The 20,148-nt window shown below is 47.2% G+C and overlaps 1 long non-coding RNA gene across 1 annotated transcript; it reads left to right on the plus strand.

Moving 5' to 3' along the window:
- Positions 1-473: 473 nt before the first annotated feature.
- Positions 474-19,129, plus strand: LOC107325495. Its single transcript, XR_001559691.2, has 5 exons — positions 474-8,213; positions 15,005-15,117; positions 15,234-15,429; positions 17,158-17,328; positions 18,012-19,129. It is a non-coding gene; the product is annotated as an uncharacterized LOC107325495 (long non-coding RNA).
- The last annotated feature ends 1,019 nt before the right edge of the window (positions 19,130-20,148 follow it).

Here is a 20,148-nt window from a genome sequence, read left to right on the forward strand (position 1 = left end):
AACAGACTCACTAGAGGAATCCTCGCCACTCCATCATCTCCTTATTTGGGTCCTGTTTTCTTAAAGAGAACACTGTTTCCATTTTTAAGCTTCTGACAAAGCAGAAGTGTTGACACATGAGCATATGCTTGAAAGAAAGCTTATTAGCAGGGCTGTTTGCAGAGCAATTGAGCAGCCCTATGGATGTGGGGCACGGCCTGGCTCCTTTGGGCACAACTGTGAGGGTGAAAAAGGATGGATCTCTTTGGATTGTTGCAAAATAAATCCACACGTTACAAAACAAAACGAACAAAGCACGGAAGGGCCTTCAGGAGATACCTCCGGGGGTGGGACAACCAAAGGCCTTTATTAATCTAAGCTTGACATTGAACAGATGTTGAGGCAAATGCTTCACAGCACCCACAAAGAGAAGCCAGAACCTCACAGGCACCACCAGGTGAGGTGCCCTCGCTTTTTGCGAGGGATTCTCAGCTCTCTCAATTCTAAATAAAAGTATCGCTTTCACAGCTACAAAACACAAACTCTCCGCCCCGCCGATCCCCGCCGCCGCCTCACGAGGGCGGCTTCGCCCCCGACCCAAGATGGCGGCCGGGGAGCGCGGCGGGGGCGGTGTTCTGACGGCTCCAAGATGGCGGCGGGGGCTGGCGGGACTACAGCTCCCACAGCGCTGTGCGCTGCTCTCCATCCCGCACAGCGGCGCGGCCCTGGGGCGGTGCTGCCCGTCGCCCGGTGTGCTGAGCTCAGCGAAGGCCGCACCGATGTCTCTCTCCGAGCTGGACAAGCCCGACTCCCTCAGCCTTTCCTCAGTAGAAAGGTGCTGTCATGGAAGGCACCACCCGGGCTCAGCCAGCAGGGCATGCTACTCTGTAGTATGACTCAAAGCCATTTTAGAAAGAAACATCCAGGAACAAATCGTCCTGTGCAGTCCATCAGCCAGGTTCATTCCCTTCTTTCCCTTCCTGCTTCACAAACTGGAGAGAAACACCTGAAAAATCCCCTCTGGTCCCTCAGCATCTGGCTGTCCTTAACTTGTGGTGAGCAACCAAGAAAGGAAAAAGCCCTCCAAACCATGTATTTATTGAGCGTGTTGGAGCGTGTTGAGTAGGTTGAGATCCCTTGTTTATCCCTATTCTTTCAGCAGGATTGTTTGGGCCTAGCAAGGCTTGGCAAGATCATGTGTAAATAGGAGAGGGTACCAGAAGGAAATGAAGCTGGATGGTTGGGCAGTGTGCTCATTTCTTTGGCAGCACAGTGCATGGGAAGCTTGTCACAGCAGGCATTGTAACACACAGGGATGTTCCTTTTGGTCCTGTGGACTGATGTCAGTTTTTTCAGTACTCTCGATCCCTACTCTGATTTTTTTTTTCCCCCCAGAATTTAGTTGGAATTAACACCATGACCCATTTGCCCACATGGAAGGCGCAGACGCTTTATATCCTCAGTCTCTCCCCAAGCTCCTATTCCATTTGAAACTCCTGGCCATTGAATGTCACCTTCCACTCCTGCACATCGAATATGTCCCAACTCCTCTTCATATGCACATGTGTCAAGACTAGAAATGTGTCAAAGTAAGGAAGCAGCTGACAATCCTTTCAAGTTTCCTTTGTTTTCTTAATGTAATTATCTCCTAATAGTTGATTCTTTCTTGTAAATTTTCTGTTCTAGGAACTATATAATATGGTGCATCATTAGCAGCTCACTGTAATGAAGGTGGCACTGGAATGAACATCAAATTTGTCTCTTCCTGCCATCTCCATTTATATGTTCCGTTAGAAATGACAAAATCCATACAATCTCACATCTCACTGAATTTTCTTTGCAGGGTTTCCCTGCAGGGCTGTCTCTCAGCATGAAGGATAAGGCAGGGTAGTATCAACCTGTAATATTGCATTTCTGATACTTCCTCGTTACATATCCATTACTCAGCACTGATGCAGACAAGATGCTGGGCTAGGTGTGACCTATCCACAGATCTATCTTTCCTGAGCCTATATCCACAAATATACCTCTTATCTAATCCTGGTTATCTATATTTTTCGACAAGGTCCTGAACACCTGAGATGCTGAGTGAAGTGTTTTGAATAGGATGGCAGGATTCACTCAGCACCCAAAGTGTGCACCTGCTTGCGAAGCCTGTCCACGTGCAGTAGTTTGTGATACACCAGAGGAAAGAAATCCCACCCAATATTTATTTTCCTGGCAAACAGACTGGAGTGGATGCCAGAGGAGGAAGAATCAACAGCCTCGATCCCAAGGCTTTGGTACCCTTCCCTTACCTGGGCTTTTGCCTTCACCAGGGACCACCGTTCTGTTGCAGAGAAGGATTTGTCTTTGGATCAAAGGATAATAATCACTGTAGACCATGCCAACCTCGGTTACTGCTATTATGGCCAGTTTCTGGTCAGTACTGAAAGCTTTAAGCTCGTCCTTGCCATTAGATGGCAATGTAGATCCACAAATCTTCCTTCCTTGAGCCCCTGGAAAACCATCTTGCTGCTGGTGGGTAGAACCTCAAATCCTGTTTCCGCCTACTTCACCATTTAAGACTGAAGCGTCCTGGATTTGTTTTGCCTACAAACAAATGGAGCTGTCTGCCTGGGAGGCCGGCTCCTCTAGAGTCCCCAGTGGCATGAGTGCTTGCTTTCCGCACTGAGGGCCCCCCTTTGTGCACAGAGGTTTGTTTTTTCACTCTTCCAGCAGTTAATTCATCTCTTGTTTTGCTATTTCCACAAGACATTTTGCTATCTTGCTTGTTTCTCAGCTTACTGCCAAACCTGGCAGGCGAATGAGTCATGGGCTGCCGCAGGCCAAACCCCGGAGCATACAGACTGCTTCCTAGGGTCATGAATCTCCCATCTGGGACGTTATAAAGAACTGCAGCAAGAAATAACTACACTGCAAAATGCTTTTCCCCATATCCATTTTTCAGCTTTCCATTGTTTGCAGTTGACTGGTTCATTTAACATGGGCCTTACCGCTTTTTATTCTTTTTCCTTCACATTTCCCTTTTCCACCAGAAAATGTCACCAGCTCACATCCAACTTACAAGCAGAAAAATCTCAGTTCCAAACCCAAGCAAGTTTCCTCCTTCAAAGCTGAAGATACACAGCTTTTTGGGACGCCTATTTTAACGCCCATCCCAGAGTCCAGCAGCCCCCACCACAGCAATATTGATGCAGGGCAAAAGCAAGGGAAGTCGTGGGGCCTTTTGGAGTCAAATACACGCACCACAGCAGGATCTGTCTGGCTTGGTAACTTCAGTAGTATTAGTGGTAGAAATCCTTGTTTGTACCAAGGAGGATGCAAGCAGGATCAACCCCCCTTTTTGTGACATTTTAAAAAAAATCTGTTATGTTGCTGAAGCAGATGGATCACTCCTGCCTGTTGTCTGGAGCAGGGCAGGATGAAAAGGCATTTTACCCTTGCCAGCCAAGAATGGGAGATGGTGGATGGGAATCCAATGGAACAGAGACGATGTCCAGCCTTCAAGCACAGGCAGACAACAGGGCAGGGTGAATGCAAAGACTGTCATCTTGCCCCCATCGCTCACATCTCCCAATCTGTGTTACTGTAAGCGCCTTCTAGTTTTTCTGTGTTTTAAATGGCCTAAACAATGAGGAATTTGCCCTTATTCCGAGGAGAGAATTGCTCCTCCTTCACAGAAAGGCCCTCTTTATTCCTGGTGCACAAGATGTTAATGGTGTTTCTAAGCACTCTAGCAGATGTGAGCAGCATGCTGGAGATAAGTTATATCAGAAGAAGTGTTATCACTTGAGCTTACATGTTTTGTGCTTTTCCATTGCACTCTAAAATGCTGTTGCATTTAATTAGCCATTTTTCAAAGCATTTATTATTCATTTATTAGCTCTTTGTTCATTTGCTGTAGATGTATCTTGACATCTAAAGCTAGCCCAGTCATTTTATAACCAAGTGCTGGGTGATATAGAAAAGGCCTTACTCATCCTTCTTATCTGCAAAGCACTTGGCACATGGTGGTACAGCTCTAGCTGGGGCCTTTGGGTATTCCAGGAATATAAATACCAGCACCTTAAGCTGCCCCATTGCCTAGGATATCAGGAGCACTGGATGAATTGAGTGGCAGGTTGCATTTTGGACTGGAGTTTTCTAGCTGTAGGTTATCGCTGTCAAACCTTGGGATTCACTGCCAGCGGAATGAACCCTTCCCAGCCCTGTGCTCCCGAGCAGCCAGTGTGGCTTCAGAGCTCACACCACTGCACCTCCCTCTGCACTGCTGAGTAATGGAGCAGGAGAGCAATCATAGCATAGAGAACTCTCCCACAGGATTGTGGATATAGGGAAATTTAACACAAAACTCTCCTTCGGTACCTAGTGACACACAGCTGTGGGCACAACGTGGTAAACCTGGCCAGTCATCTCTAATACCTCATTCCTTGTTTTCTGTCTTTCTAACCACAGACTCACCCTAAGCAAACAGAAAAAAGGAAGAAGAGTAAAATTTTCAGCTTTACCATGAGTGCTGGGTTCAGATGGTGTCAGGAATCAGCAAAGCATCTCCCTTACCTGAAAGGGCAGAGCTGACAGACTGCTTTCCTCAAAGACTTATAGGCAGGGGAATCAGGGCTGTATTTTTCCCAGATGCTGCAATTTCCATATGACTGCTACCAAGAAATGGAGAAACCTTTCTATCCTCCTTGAGAAACATCCCACTTTTTTGTCTTCCTCTGCAAGCACAGCAGGTAGCAAAACACAGCCATTGCCAAAAAAAAAAAAAAAAAAAGGCTAAGAAATATGTGTCTCTATTCTGGTAATATGAGAAGATATTATAAGGCCTAAGATTACTTCAACCAACAAAAGACATGCTAATGAAGCACCTAATTTAAGCAGGTGTTTCTCTTTTGCTGCAGTCAATGGAGTATAGAGGAGGAGAGAGCAGAGGAGGAGACTTTATTTTATTAAATGCTGTTGCTTTAGTCCTTAAAAAAAAAATCATAGCCCACCTAGGTTTTAAATAGCTTTTGAGGCTTTCCTAATGAATGTTTCTCAAGTGTTTGCACATTTTCTGTTTGCCCTCACTATGAGGAAATGCTTAAGTCAATAGGATTTTATTTGATTTGTAAATAATGCCAGGGCGACACATTATTGCAGATTCTCAGAACTCTGACTCCATGTCTTGTCCTCCAGATATGACATGCCAGAGATATCGCCCAATTAGGGCAGGGCAGAGGATGAGGCTTAAAATAACTTTGAGAAAAGACCATCTCGAACTTCATCCTGCACTTCTGTTTAGCCCACAGACCGTCAGGAGCTTGTGAAGTAATTGCTTTGGACAGATAATAAAACATCCTCCAGCAAAACTAAGGTACTTAATATACTGCCCAAGTCAATTTCCCTTATTTCTTCTGTCCTCTTGCTTTTAATAATGGTTTAATGAAAAATTCAAAATTAATTGGAACTGGCATTAGCCATTCACGTGTTCCAGTGAGGGTTTCACTCCTTCAATATTTCATAAGCTGACTTCACTGCTACGCCTTGCCTTCTCCTGGCTTTCACAGGCTAAAACATCACCTCTTTTTTAGAGGGGAATGGCCCCAAAACAGGGTGGGGGCACGTGAGAAAGTTTGCAATTGCACCATAGGCAAAGAAATAATACAACTAATTGCTGCTGTGTTTTCCTTTCTTGTGACCATCCCCACCTTCTATGTAATTATACACATCTGAGCCTTATCTGGAAAGAGCTGTCCTAAAAATAAACAGGAGCCGTCTGAAAGGTGTCTGAGGGAGGTATCTGGCAGCTGTCAGGCTGTCATGTATGCGAGAAGGATGGAGCTGATGGACTCGCTGACACCAGACGGGCTCTGCCGAAATAAGAATGCCTTATGCTTCCCTTGGCACTCACTGGGCAAATTCTGTTGGCTGGAGCCATTAGACCTCAGCGTGTCTGGGGCGTGATCCAGGTCCAACTGCCGTCAATGAGAGTCTGCCCTTGGACGGCAATGGGAATTGGATCAGACCTTGTCTTTACCCCCGAGACTCTGGCATTACAACAGGGATAACTTTTGGCTCCTCGAGTGAATGTCACCCCAATGGAGAAGGATGCAACACACTCCAGATTTGCAGGCTTTTGTAGTTCTCTGAAAATGCAGCTTTTCACTGAGATTCCTGACATGGGAACAAGAGCCCAACTTTAGACTTTTTCTTTTTTTTAACAGCTTTGTACTGCTCTGTGCCTCAGATTCTCCTCTCTAATAATGGTGGTGGTGCCCTGTTGTCAAGAGAATTATTGATATATCTGTAGATCCATTCTGTTTATAAACGCTGCCGTGCAGGAGGGCATGACTGTGCTAAAAGCTGTTCCTATTTCCCACAAGGTGCTTAAAGGACACGTGTTAACACCATGCAGCAATGACACTATGAGCATGAAGGCATGACATGACTCATCTCAAGCCTTTGCAGCAACTCAGTGGCAGAGTGAGGACCCAAGAATTCCGGTCCCCACCAAAACAATCATACCTTTACAATGACTGAATCTGGAAAGGAGCACTTGCTAGCAGAAGCTTCATTTCCTATCAGGTGCACAGGGAAACATCCCTTGCCTGTAGAATAGCTGAATACATTTGCTGCTGTTATTGGTGAAGATATAATGTTCGGGGAAGGGAAAGGAGAAAGGAGGTGAGAAAACTGGGCAGAAGTCTTGTTTCTCTATGGGAGAGGGGACACATCTCTTGTTCTCAATGGGAGCTGATTGCTGCCATACCTGAAAATCTGTCTATTTGTTTCATTATCTAATAGGCAAGAAAATGCCCTTTTTAGTGAAGAGCAGTGCCTTAGGACAACTATCTTGCAGTACTTTGGTCTGGAAATACCAGTCTGTGTTGAGAAGAATGGACAAGGGAATTAATTCCTGTAATATGGGCTGCAGGAAATTACCTACAAGATAAGAGTGACTTGATCTTTCTGAGAAAAAGGAAAAAAAAAAAAAAAAGAAAAAAAAAGAAAGCCTTCCTTATCTTGATGATGTTTGCTCTGAAGTATCATCTTGTGACTGCCAGAGTCTGCCTTGCGGGATCGTTCAATTACAGCCAGCTCCTGCGGCGGGCATCGCTTCCTTCCTCTGGACGTATCACTGCATCTACTGAAGCAGTGCTTGCTCCCCAAGCCTCTGCTATCGCCTTTCTGCACGGTGAGCCTGCAGCCCCGTGATGCTATCTCTGCTCACGTGTTGGGGCAGGATACGACCAATACTTCAATTAGGCAGAGATCTGCGAGGGACAGGAAACCAAGCCGATGAACCACCAAGGAGCATGTGTGAGTCAGTACCAGACCTGTGATGGTATGAGGAGCAATGAATGAATCCTATCCCTTTTGGAGGGTCCCAACCCATTCTCCTACAATTCAGACGTCCTAGGGCAAAGCAGCACTGCAGTTCACACCAGCAGGGCTCCGAATGTCCTTCCGTATGCTGTGGTTCTCCCCCATGAGGAAGTTTTCACTATGCAGAGTATTTTTCTCTATTAAAATGATTATGTTAAATAGCTGAGAGGTTCCTCAATGTCTACTTTTTGAACTGAGCTATCCCACACTTGGCAGGTTTTGAGAACAGCAGACATGAGGTTACTAAACCCATTCATTTCTCAAACGCACCCACATTTCTAATGGCTACAGAGATCCATCTTTAAAGTCCTCTGAGACCCATTGGAATGAAGGGCACTTTGTGAGGATGCAGTAATTATTATGGGATTTGGAGGTGCATGGAAATGATTCACGGAGGCATTTCCCAGCCAGTACTCTTGGAGCCAGGTGAGCTCTTCCCTGGAATGTGAAGCATGCAGCGCAGCAACTGGGAGGAACAGGTTTGGCAGGACATTTTAAGCTGTGCACTGCAGACAGCCTCTTCAGAGCCACATCCCTGCTCTGCCTACCTCCCAGCTGGATGCTCCTCTCTGCCTCACTGTCTCTGGAGAGCCGGAGAGGATGGACACACTGCGAAGGAGCCTTTCTCGCTGGAAGAGGTACCACATTAAGGTGCACTTGGCTGATGAGGACGTGATGATGCCGCTGACCGTCAAGCCCAGAGACACAGTGATGGACCTACGGGCTTACCTGGTACGGGAGGGCGTCACTTCCTGGAAGAAGACATTTTATTACAACTCCAGGCAGCTTGAAGAGCACGAGACTTTGAAAGAGGCCAATATCCAGAATGGTTCAGTGCTGCTCCTTGTCAGCAACAAAAGGTAGGCACAGAGTTCATCTGCAGTGGGGGCGGTGCAAGGGAAGGAGAATGCTCTGTGCATCTCAGCCCATGGGACTTTTTCCCATTGGAGTTGGCAGAAAGCAGATCAGGAGCTGAAGCCCTGAGATTTCCAGCAGGCAGAATGAGATTTAAGCCTCCTCAGCTCCAGGTAGGCTGAAGTGTGAAGTAAAGGAGGTTGAGGAGGAGGCCGTCTGGTTGATATTTCCTCTCCTGTCCCTGATCAGGTCTCACTTACCTTAAAGTATGGCCAAGCACAGAGGGAGGGAGAAGACGTGCAAAAGGGAGCTTGTGTGACTCAGGGTGTACTCTGGGAGCCTCTCCCTTGTCCTTCTCTCTGACCGTGTTGCCTGGCTCTTGCCACTTCTTTTTAGTGTTTACTTTCTGCAAGTGTTTGTGGTGGCAGTTCCGCAGAGCTGTGAGCTGCCCACCTGCTTACAGCAAAGCCCAGCGAGTGCTGGACACAGATGGTCAGAGGCTGCAGCTTCCCAAAACTCAGCGAGGTCTCAGCATGAAGCAGTGACACCAATGGTTTCCAGGACAGGCAGTGGAAAGGAAACAGTGAATCTTTTCAGTCACAGCAACTCCTACGTGTCAGTGGGAATGCAAATGGAGATACTGGAGCGGAGACCTTCTGGCTGGCTAGGATTCATCAGGGAGCATTTATGTCCAGTTGTGCCGCCTTCCCAATGCCTGGCTTGTCGCATGGCTCCTTCTGTGAAGCGTTTTAGGGGATATTGTGAAAGAGAGGTGCACAGCAGAGCACAGGTGTACTGTGTCTAATTCAGCTTTTTGAATGCTGACACCTCTGAGTTACTTGTCTATGCTGATCAGTCTACTCTGCAGAAAAGCCTGCACTGAAGACTTCAGTTCTGATTAGATGCCACACAGAATGGTCCCATTTTCCAGTCCAGAGGCAGCTTGAAATCTCACACAAAGAAGATTTAATAAAGCATTTCCTTTCAGAGCTCAGGCAGATACAAGAGATTTCACAATGCTCAGCTGACTGCAAACCCCATGTCACCAACAGCCCCTTTCTCTAACATCTCATTTCAACTCTCTGATTAACTTCGCACAGCTCCTCCTTTTCACCTTGTTTTTAATGGCAGGAGCACATATATTTGTTGTTGTAGGACAGGATTCAGAGGGACTCAGCTGATGGACCACACATGCTCCATAATGTGCTGTGGACCTTTCCACATTCTGCAGAAAAACAGTGTTTAAATGCAGCATTGCAAAACTCACCAGGAGGTCCCAACCCCAATGTGCTGAGTTCAGGGTATCTCTGAAAGTTTGCTCAGTTTTGAACACTTAAAGCCTTTTGCTCAGCAATTGGGCTCAATGTTTGTGAGTATGGGAAAGAAGGAGCAGGATTTATGATGTTGTTGTGGTTGTTGGGTTGTTTTTTTTGTCTTAAATTTCATCAAAGCGTTCCCAGCTCTTAAGCTAGAACCTCTGTGTATTCTCTTATTCCTTTTCCCAGGGCTCACTGTGGTGAGCAGAGTCTCTCCCTTAACTCACATCCTTCCCTGTGTTATTGCACATGAAGGATTATTGGGCCATGACAACCTCAGCCACTTCCAAATTATTTAGTGTGGCATGACTGCCAAGTGCCCAGGTGCTGGGGATACCTTTCTCCAACAGCGCAGGGAGTGCCTGAGATACTCCCAGAGCACGACCTCCACTTGCTGCCTTTGGGATGTGCTGTGTGGTTTGGCAGCTGTCTGCACCCTGCTAGGTACCTGGCCCTGGGCTGAGCTCTGTGACTCAGCACCCTGCCAGATCCTCAGCACACAGTGCTGGTTCTGAGGGCGCTCTCTATCAATTAAGCTGGGCATTAGGAAATACAGGGTGGGAGAAGGCAGGTGCTGCATTGCAGCTGAGATTAAAGCACCATTTCAAGCCTTAAGATTATTGGACCAGATCTTTAGGTATTATAAAACCATGTTGGCTGTTTAGCCTCCAGAAGGGAAGGCTCCAGGGAGTCTTTAGTGTAGCCTTTCAGTACTTAAAGGGGGCTTGTGAAAAAGACGGGGGGAGCCTTTTACTAGATCCTGTAGTGATGGAATGGGGGGGAATGGATTTAAACTAAAAAGGGAGATTTAGATTATATATAAGGAAGAAATTCTTCACCCAGAGAGTGGTGAGGCCCTGGCACAGGCTGCCCAGAACAGCTGGAGGTGCCCATCCCAGGCTAGATGCATCTTTGGGCAGCCTTGTCTACAGGGAGGTGTCACTGCCCATGGCAAGGGGTGGGGACTGGATGGTCTGTAAGATCCTTTCTGACCCAAACTGTTACACGATCCCATTCTGTGTCACTCCAGTAGGGTCTGTGGGATGTACTTCTCTATAGTCTGACCAATGGTGGGAAACCATAGGGAATAAGGGCCATTGGAGCAGAGAACCTAGCAGCCCCAAGGATTTAAGAGCTGGTTTTAGCATTTCATCGACTCAGTGAAGTGTGGACCCCCTCTATCAAAGGTCAGCATCTGTTCTTAAGTTCTCCCTGAAAATCTTGGTGTCCCTACTTGCTGTTTGGCACTGAGAGGCCAGCCAAGCAGAGCTGTATTAATCCCAGAAGTGGAGTTGCTCTGATTGCCAAGGTCTGCGGCTCAGTGTCGTGCCTATAAATATTAATGGTCAATCTGTTTGCTGTGTGTTCCCATAAGGGGTTAATGAGACAGTTTACTTAAACTTGAGAAAACATGAAAATGACCCTATTTTTCATCCCCCCACCCTTAATGCCTTTGTAGATAATTGGCATTTAGCAAAGGCCAACTCAGCATTTCTACTTCTTGCTCATGTTTTCTAGGGTTTATAACTTAGCCATAAAAATTCACTTAAGACTTCAGCTTGGCAGGAAAGGAACAGCATAGCAGCTCATACTGGAAATTCATTTGGATCTTAGTGCTTAGAAGTTTGAGCGAGCCATTCTGGAGTTCAGTCAACACAACCTCTCAGCCCAAGAAAACACACGGGCAGGCCAGAACTGGGCAAATCACATCCACTGGGGATGCAATTCCCGCTTGTGCAGAAGCTTGTTAATCACGTTACTGCTGCACTGATTAAGATTGCAATCCTGTTGCAGCAGAAGCCTAGCAAAGAACATGCGGAAAAACAGCTTCCGCCGTAGAGAGCTACATATTACAATAACACGGCTTCCAAGTGGGCAAAACAAGCAATGCAAGACCTGAAATGTGAATGAACAAGCAGAGGTAGAATCCCTCCAGCTCGGTGGCCTTGGAGACAGCCTGTGGTGTTGGAGCCATCAGTGACCAGGTGGGGAGACTGCCTGGGAGCCTCGACGTGCAAAGAGCAGCCATGCAGAACAAATGCTGCAGCATCCACGCGGGCAGGCAGCAGGCCGTCCCAGCTGCCCGAGGCACCAACAGTGCTGGCAATGTGGACCACGCCAGGGCAGAACCAGTTTGTCTCGCTATGGAGGCGGCTCAAGTCCCCAGAGCCAGGCAGCTGCTCGGCCAACGTGTGGGGATGTGGGAGTTCCTGAAACTGGTGTGGCTCCTCCTGAGCTGTGCAGAGCTGCCATGCTGCTGCGTGCTCCGACCTACGAGGGCTCTCCAGGCTGTAAGGCCCCTTGTTGGTAAGCTCATGGCTTGTGTTTGGATGTTAGATGTGAGGGGTATTGCCCCAGAGCAGCAGATTTGCTGTGTAAGCCATGGGGGCTTTTTGCTTTGTGACCTCTTGAGCTGTTTCAAACAGAGGATAGCAATGGGTGATCCAAGCGAATCCCAGACATGCTGAGCACCTGTTGCTGCCTGTCACTGAGGATGCATGGCTCCAGCTGGCTCTGGATGTGGGACAGGCACAAGCACACTGACAGCACCTTCACACGTTGCTCCTTTCTTGTATGTAACTGCAGTCAGTCAGACAAGCTGAGGAATCAACCAGTGCTCTCTGTTACACTGCTGGAGTGTTTTGGCCCTCTCCATGTGTTCTGCCTGGATGTGACCACACAGGTTTGGAGGGTAAGAATTTGCTATGAAAAAATGGCCACTCAGTACCGGCTGTCCTCTCAATGCAGAGTCCCAGGCACACTTATTTTACTGGCACAGACTCAGCTGAAGCACATACAAACCCCTCAGTCTTTTGAAAGAAAAAGTTCACCGAGGCCAAGCAGCTATTCTCATCATACATGGTTTGCCCGGAGAATGGAGTTCAGTAAGTCATTGGTGAATAGGTTAAATAAAGTAGATGCCAGCACTGACTTTAGCAGAAGTCTATTATCTGGAATCTCTTGGTGTTGAATTTCTGGCCTGGAGCCACCTGAAAACATCCATCTCGGGGCATTAGCTCAGTTACCATAACAACTCATCTAGGAACGGCTCCTGAGAGTTCCCAGAGCACAGCGAGATGCCATGTGCTATGTAAGCCACTCTTAGGTCAAGATAAGCATATCCAGGATTCCCCCTCTTCTGCAATGCAGCCCCGTTGTCCCTGTTGAGCAGCACTGCTTACACGAGCCTTCATTTGCTTGGGACTTGCATTAGCTCTCAGATGCTGCTCAGCCAGCTTTCCAAAGGTCCAAAGGAGTTACCTCCTGGCAGAACAGCAGAACCATCCATCTGTGGGGAACCCAGCTAATTCCCATATTGCCATTCAGCTTATAGTCTGTGATTTTTGGCCTCATAAATTATAACTTGGCATGAAAGTGAAGACCGAGCCACCTGCATAATGTCCAGTTTAGTTGATACTGAGAAACTGCTGCCTATGTTTGACTCCCACAGTGGCATAAGGATCAATGTTCTGCACAGACAGCAATAGCTCACTCCAGGCTTGCAGCACTCCACTGTCCTGTCACCTCTGCTCAGCCTCCCTGGAATCACAGGCTGCTGCAGATACTGCTGGGTCTCTAAAGGGGAATCAGAAAAATAATGGGGTCTACACAGTCTAACCCCATTCAAAAAGCCAAAATTACAGCCCAGGCATGAATTAAAATCCCTTACCTGGATTTCAGAGTGAATTTGTGATGCTTGCTCCTTGCACTGACCTTGCAGCACCTGGGGTTGCTCAGCTCTTGCTCCTCCATGTGGAGGGGAGATATTCCACTCCCATACAACTGCAGACCTGCCGTCTTAAGTTGAGACTTGGCAGCAGGCTCCAAGGCATCTCACATCAGGATAACGATCCTTTAAATAGCACTGGGAGTCTCTCTTCTCAGGGAGAACTAATTAAGTTCCTCAGCACATGCTTAAACATATGTTGACCTGGTATGGCCTTAGCAGGTCTGCTTCCATCTACTGGATAAATAACACCGGCTTAAAAAACATCCTCCTAGAGATGTGTTACTGAGGCAACAGCCAGGTGGGAGACTGACTTCTCCATCTCTGTGGCTAAAAGTAATATTTATGTGTATTACTCATGGCCAAGCTCTCTGCTGCTGTAAACTCTTGAAATCAGTTAAAAGATTTTTAAGTTCTGAAAGGAGCACTGCAGTTGTCTCTGCTGACCTCCAGCACAGCACAGGCCAGAAAACAGCACTGGTGTTCAGCTCAGTTGCCTATTGATGAACCCACGAAGTTCATTTAATGAAAGCAGAGAGCTGCTTCACCAGTGAACAAAGTCCAGAGGGTCTGAATTCCTCCTCTGTGCAGTTGCATGGGATTTTAGTAGATGAAACTGAGCTAATAGGTGTCCCATGGTGGCACGGGGTGTCTGTCTTGTCTCTAGGCAAAAAATGAATGATTTGAAAGCATATTCAATACCAGGTTCTTTTCTGGTGTAATATGACACAGCCTCCTTTGTAGCTGTGCTGATTCATAGCAGAGGGGGGTTTCACCCGGTTGGGATAAATGCTCCCTCCTCTGTCTCACAGTCCCCTGAAATGTCACTGAATAACCAAGTGCTGCAATGTGAATTGTTTTGGTGTTTTTGCAGGAAACGCAGACAGCAGTTATTATCAGCCGAGGCTGTCCCACAGTGTCCTGTGCTGGGACCCAATGAAAGCTCCATCATAAACTCTGAGCTTCTCCAAGTTCTCATTAAGTGTTTGCAGCACAAACTCAGTTCCTTGTCTGCATAATTGGAAAGAACAATTCAGAGGGATCAGGAGATTCAGCCCTGCACTTACTGGCTCGGCAGGGCAGGTTGGTGCCTGGCAGAGCTGCTGCCTATGGGCCCCAGGTATTTTGGTTGCATTCCAAGGCACGATAATGAGCTCTCTGAAGCAAACGCTGGCCCTGAAGAGTAACCCTAGACATTTTCAAGAGCATTAGCCTCTGTTCTGGAGATGCCCGGGGGTTGTCCTAGATGATTCCTAAGGACCTTCAGAAGAGTAACTTAGGAAGTAATCCTACTTTTGCTAAGCTTACGTATTCCATGTGGGCTCTGTACCCTTGTCAGAAAATGTTTATGGAACCATAACCCAGAAAGGCTGCGAACCACTGTGTAGTGCTAATGCACAGTGGTGAGCGTGCCTACAGAAACTCAAGCTGTTTCACTGTAAACATACTTGAAGTGCTCCTAAGCTGTGGGCTGCTCTATTCCGAGATGAAAAACGGATTTCCAGGAGCTTTGCTTCTGGGGAAAAAAGCTCCCAGGCAGCTGCAGATGGTCACAAGCAGGAGTGAGAGAGACTTCTGCAGAAGGAAAAGCAGGTGTGAAACCCTGGAAGTGGCTTAGATTGATTGGAAAAACAAACCTGTCAGAGGATCAGGTTTATATTCTACCCCTGCCTGGGTCAGTGCCTCCTTGGGCAAATGCCAGTTTTGATTGCATGTCTACAATGCTCCAAGAATTTGTGTCTTCCTCATGCAGATAATGCCAAAGAGCACAGCAAAAGCCATGGGAGACGGGGAGCGTGACAAGGGCTGAAAGGAAGCAGATGGAAGGGAGCCTGGCCATGGAGCGCAGTGTGGCCACGGGCGCTGGTAAGTCCTTCTCTGCACACCAGCTCCAGGACTGTTCAAAAGCAGCTCCCTGTTTTAAGCACAGAGCCTATGAATAATTAACCCCCAAATAACTAGAAGTAACATTTCCTCATCAGCGAGCCATGTGGTCAAAGCTGCCCAAGGAGAAGCGTGGGTTGGGCTGACTCAGCTCCTGAGGGCAATGAATCAGAGTGAAATGCCCATGAAAGGGTAAATTCTGCCTGAGTGGTGAAGCAAGAAGGAGCTGAGGTGGGCTTTGCTGAGGGCCTCTGGTGGGAACGGTGGACTTCTGAGCCCTTGAAGGATTCCTCAGTAAGTTGGCCTTTGTTTTCTTATGTGCAAGTCTGAGATAATTTGTTGTTCCTTTTCTCCCACTCTTTGTGCACGGAACTGTAGGCGGCTCAGGGCAGGGACTGTCTGTGCTTCCGAACAGTTCCTACCTGGTGTGGCCCTGGTTGAAAGATCTGTCCAGCAAACAAGTGCATTCAAAACAGTCCTGGTGCTTGACAGCCTTTATATATCCCAAGGACAAAGGGCAGCTTGTCAATATTATGGGGACTGACTTGCCTGAATTTAAGGCCACACTGTTACACCAAAACGACCTTATTTTGACATGCAGCTTATAGAGCAGTGAGCCTCCCTGTGTTGTTCTCCCAACTCTGTGCCACTGCCCCAACTCCTGAACCAGCTGACCTGATTCCAGCCTGTTTGACAGAGAGCAAGAGATCTCACAGATCCAAGATTCCTTCCATTTTTGTGAAGAAGCAGCAGCTGGATAGAAGGCAGATATTTAAGTTAATATCCTATTGCAGGAGAGGTAATTGCATCTCTGCTCCTATCTGGTTTGAGGTGCAGCAGCCAGGTCAGCTGGCATTTAGATAGTGGCTGCTCAATCAGGGCTTCTCTGCAAAGCAAAGCCCTCTGCATGGCAGGAGGCTGCTGGGAGAGCTGCAGGCTTTGCTGGGGAGGGGATGAGGCTGCCTTGGGGAAATGGAGCTCTGAGAGAGGGAGTAAAATAAAAATAAAGCAGTTGTAATCCATAAATCAGGTGAATGGGTTTCACCAGTTCCCCTGCTGACAGAAAACGCACGTTTAGGTTCAGACTTATTTTCTGGACAGAATGAATGTTTCTTGAAGCACTACAGTGCATTCCCCAGAAAGTTTTAGTGATCAACAACTGTGTACCAAACCCCTAAACCTGCATTTTGTGTTGCTCAACTGAAGAACATGCCTTTCCAGACTTTTCTGGTGATGAGAAAATGTTTGTTTTGAAGAAACACCAAAGAAAATGGAGTTTCTCATTTTCTAGGAGGGCTTTCCTCCCCCCCCCCCCCTTTTTCCTACAAACAACAAGTATTTCCACACGTACTGCCTTGGACTTTGCATGGAAAGAGATTCTGGGATAGACCAAGAGAGGTGAGCACAGCCACAGCTGAGGAGCTTTCAGCCCAAGCAACGGAGATGGCCAAAGGGAAAGAGGATGTGACTTTCCAAGGTCACCCAGCGTGCTGGGAGCACAGTGCTGGTGCGGCTGGGTCAGCGTTGCTGCCACTTGGCCATGCGGCGCCTCTCTGCGTCTGTCTGTCCTGCAGTAATGAGACTTCTGGAGCACAGCCAGTGCTTTTCTGAGAGCCTGAAAAGTGCCTGGCGCAGCCCAGGTGCAGCTATAAGCAGTTATTTAAATTTAACAATAATATTAAAGTGGAGGCATGCCACTGGAGATGGGACCCATTCAGCAATCCTGAACCAATGTCTGTCTAATGGTAAATTCTACAATTTGTCTCCCAAAGTCTGGGAAGCCGCTATTTACTTCTCTGGTCCTGACAATCTCAGCTGTGTGCTCTGCAGAAGGCAAAGAGACCTGAGTAGAATTCTGCCCAGTCTCTGCTCTAACACCGTGTGCCTGCAGCTGGCAGATTTGGTCAGCGCTGGGAGTCTTTCTGCAGCTCAGGAGAATATCTGGAAAGAATAAATTAACTGTGGTGGTGTGTGGAGCTGCTTGGAATAATGTTTTTTTTTGGTTTTTTTTTTTTTTTTCAGAGATAGGCTTTGATTGACACTTCAGATCTGCCTGACAATCTTTTATTCTAAGTGCAGTTGCTGCTTTTCTTCAGAGCAAGAAGAGCAGGTTTGGTTGCTGTCCTTCAAATGATGGATCTTATCACATGGGAAAAAGACGAAAAAAAGCAAACCACCTGCAAACAGCCACAGGTATAGCATGAAAAGAGGTAAAACTAAGTGGATCTATTTGAGCTGTTTCTGTTTTTTCCCTCCATGGAATAATCCAGTGCGAGATATGAAAGAAAAGAGGCTGTGCTCTGAGGAACAAGAGCTGACTGTTCTTTCTCTTTGACTACTGTTCTTTCCTTGAGGAGATTTGTAATGCTTTGCAGATAGGACTGTGCCACCTCCCAGGGATGGGAGGACCAGGAAGGCAGTGGGACCACCTGTCTCTTACTTACTTGTCCCCCTCTGCTTCTTTCACTGCCCATCCTCCCCACATTGCCTCTTACTCCTCAATTTCAGGCATCCCCAGTGATTGCTGAATGCTGTGATCACACCATTCAGCAGCTCACAGGAGAGGCGAGCTCTTTTTACACGTTTTACAATGTAATTTAGACCTTTGGGGTTTACCTGAGTCTGGTCAAGTTGCAGATTGGGTTTCCAAAGGGCCAAAGACACACTTCAAATTTTCTGAGCACCACTAAGGTGGTGAAATAGGTCTCATGTGAGATGTCCTGACTGTCTTTGCTCATCTAGGTCCATAAGAAATACAGCCAGGTTCTTTAGACTGCAGAGGACAGGGCTGCTGTTGTATGTGCAAATGCCAGGAAAGATGCTGACAGTAAGAACTGCTCTGAAATTGACATCTCCCTTTTTCTCTGTGAACCCAGGTGTGGACAAGACTGAGGACTGAAGCTGAAAGGTGTGCAGGCTCCCATCTTCATGCCAGCCTGGGCGTACTGTAACGTGGGGACATCTGCAACTTCATGCGCTGCACCATGGATGGACTTTCTTCTTGTCAGGAGTGTTTGCCTTTGGGATCCTCCTATTGTTGGGGCATCACTGAGAGGATTACTGTCTGCTCTTTGCTGCTGCATTCACCTCCACTTGCAGCTGCAGCCAGGCCTTCCCAACCAGCTGCTTTTCCTGAGCTGCAGGAGCAGAAGACAAGCCCAGGCAGGGCCATCTGTGCAGCTGCTGTGCTCCAGCAGGGCAGTCAGGCTGAGGCACGCTGCAGTTCTGCTTCTCTCCTCTACCCGTGTCGTGGATGCATCAAGCACTTCTGTTTACAGGGCCATCAGTCTGGCAGCTTTCCTCGACACTAAATTTACTTTTTGAAGTTACATCAGTGTTGTACCCAGAGGGAATGGAGGAACAGATGCAGCCTGTGAAGTCTGGCTTTAATTCACCTGCCTCATTTAATTTCCTGCCCTGCCTTCTAATCAATGAGTCTGCACTGGCAGCCCTGGGAATACAGAGGTTTTCTCACATACAGGAGAGCTCAATGTGGTGGGTCTCAGGGTCTCCAGCAGGCCATGTCCCATCTCCTTTGAGGTTTTCTCTGCCCCAGAAGCACTGCACACACTGATGTGGCTGCATCGCATTTCCTCCATTGGGCCAGTGGTGTTCCTTCACCAGGGCTGCAGCATCGCATCACCTCAGAGCTGTTCACCTCAGATACTTGGGACTGTCAGGAAACACTGAAGAAAGGGGCTGGGGCTTTTCTGCTTTGCTGAGCAGGCTCCCACTGTCCTGTTTCTTTTTTTTCCCTTGAGCTCATGTTAATTCCAGGCAGCGCTGCCCAGTTGCTTAATCAGCCAGTGTCAAAACCCTGGGAGAGATGAAGGCTGCCCTTGGTTGGCAGCACTTATTTTGTGACGTGTCTGCTTCACCTCATGTATTATAATCTGTATCAGATTGCTCTTTGCTTGCTAAAATGGACAATTAGGATCCAGTTGTAATGCAAATTGCACAGTGGAATAAAAACCATGGGGAACAAAATCACAAATAAGTATTTATGTCAGCCTTTGTTACTGCGTGATGGGTCCCGCTCAGTTACTACTCACTGTGAAGCATTAGACAGAAGAGAACCCGGTGTGCCTTTGTGTTTTATAGGCACGAGCTGCTCTGTGTAAGACTGCCTGTAGGCACTCGCGGGCCCCGATAATGTGTATGTGTGCAAACCTAACAGACAGATTGCCGCCTACACGGGAAATTTGATGATTGCCTTGTTTTTTCCACGGCTCTGTTTTCTATACTGCAGGCCAAACCCATGGGGTAATTTCCAGTCTCTCTGCACAGGGCTGAGATGACGTGGTGAGAGAAGTGCAGAGATGCTGAAATTTCAATCTGCCACATAATGTGGTCCTAATGCTGATGTCCTTGTAAGCGTGTTGTTGACATTGGTGCTGTTGCTGTGGTTCTTGTTGTTGTCTTTCCTATGTCTAGTGCAAAGCATTATAAATTAAGAGAAATATTTAAATTTATAAAGGAAACTATAGTTTCTTTGGAATTAAACACACAGGAGTCCTGCAAATGCACACAGAAGAGGTATGACTTCATTTAAAATGCTGAGCCTTATTGATATAAAGTGGTATGCTGCTGGTGTAGCTGCTTTTACTGCACATCAGCTTTGCGTTTCCCCAGGCTCTGGGTAACAAAGAATTAAGGTGTGTGTTTTCATAGCAAGACTCATCTCTGAGAACTTGGAGGGGAACTATCCATGCTTCACACATTGACAGCTGATAGTCAGAAGGCAAATTAAGGGTCAGCTAAGCCGATGTAGTACCTGTAAGATCCAGAGTAACAGTAACGACTTTTCTCATCCCATTGAAACAGTGACTCCTAGAAGAGATCAAGGAATAAGAGTGAGGCCGTGAAGCCAGATGGATGAGCTGGGATCAAAGTCATCCGAGAAGCTGTGGCAACACAGCTCGTATATCTACTCAGAAAAGCATTTGCAACTGCCATTAATGACTCCAAATGGCCTTAAATAAGTAGCTTCAGTGGGGAGGAGTAAATCCATCT

This window comes from Coturnix japonica, chromosome 28 (assembly GCF_001577835.2).
Source record: "Coturnix japonica isolate 7356 chromosome 28, Coturnix japonica 2.1, whole genome shotgun sequence".
Lineage (NCBI taxonomy): Eukaryota > Metazoa > Chordata > Aves > Galliformes > Phasianidae > Coturnix > Coturnix japonica.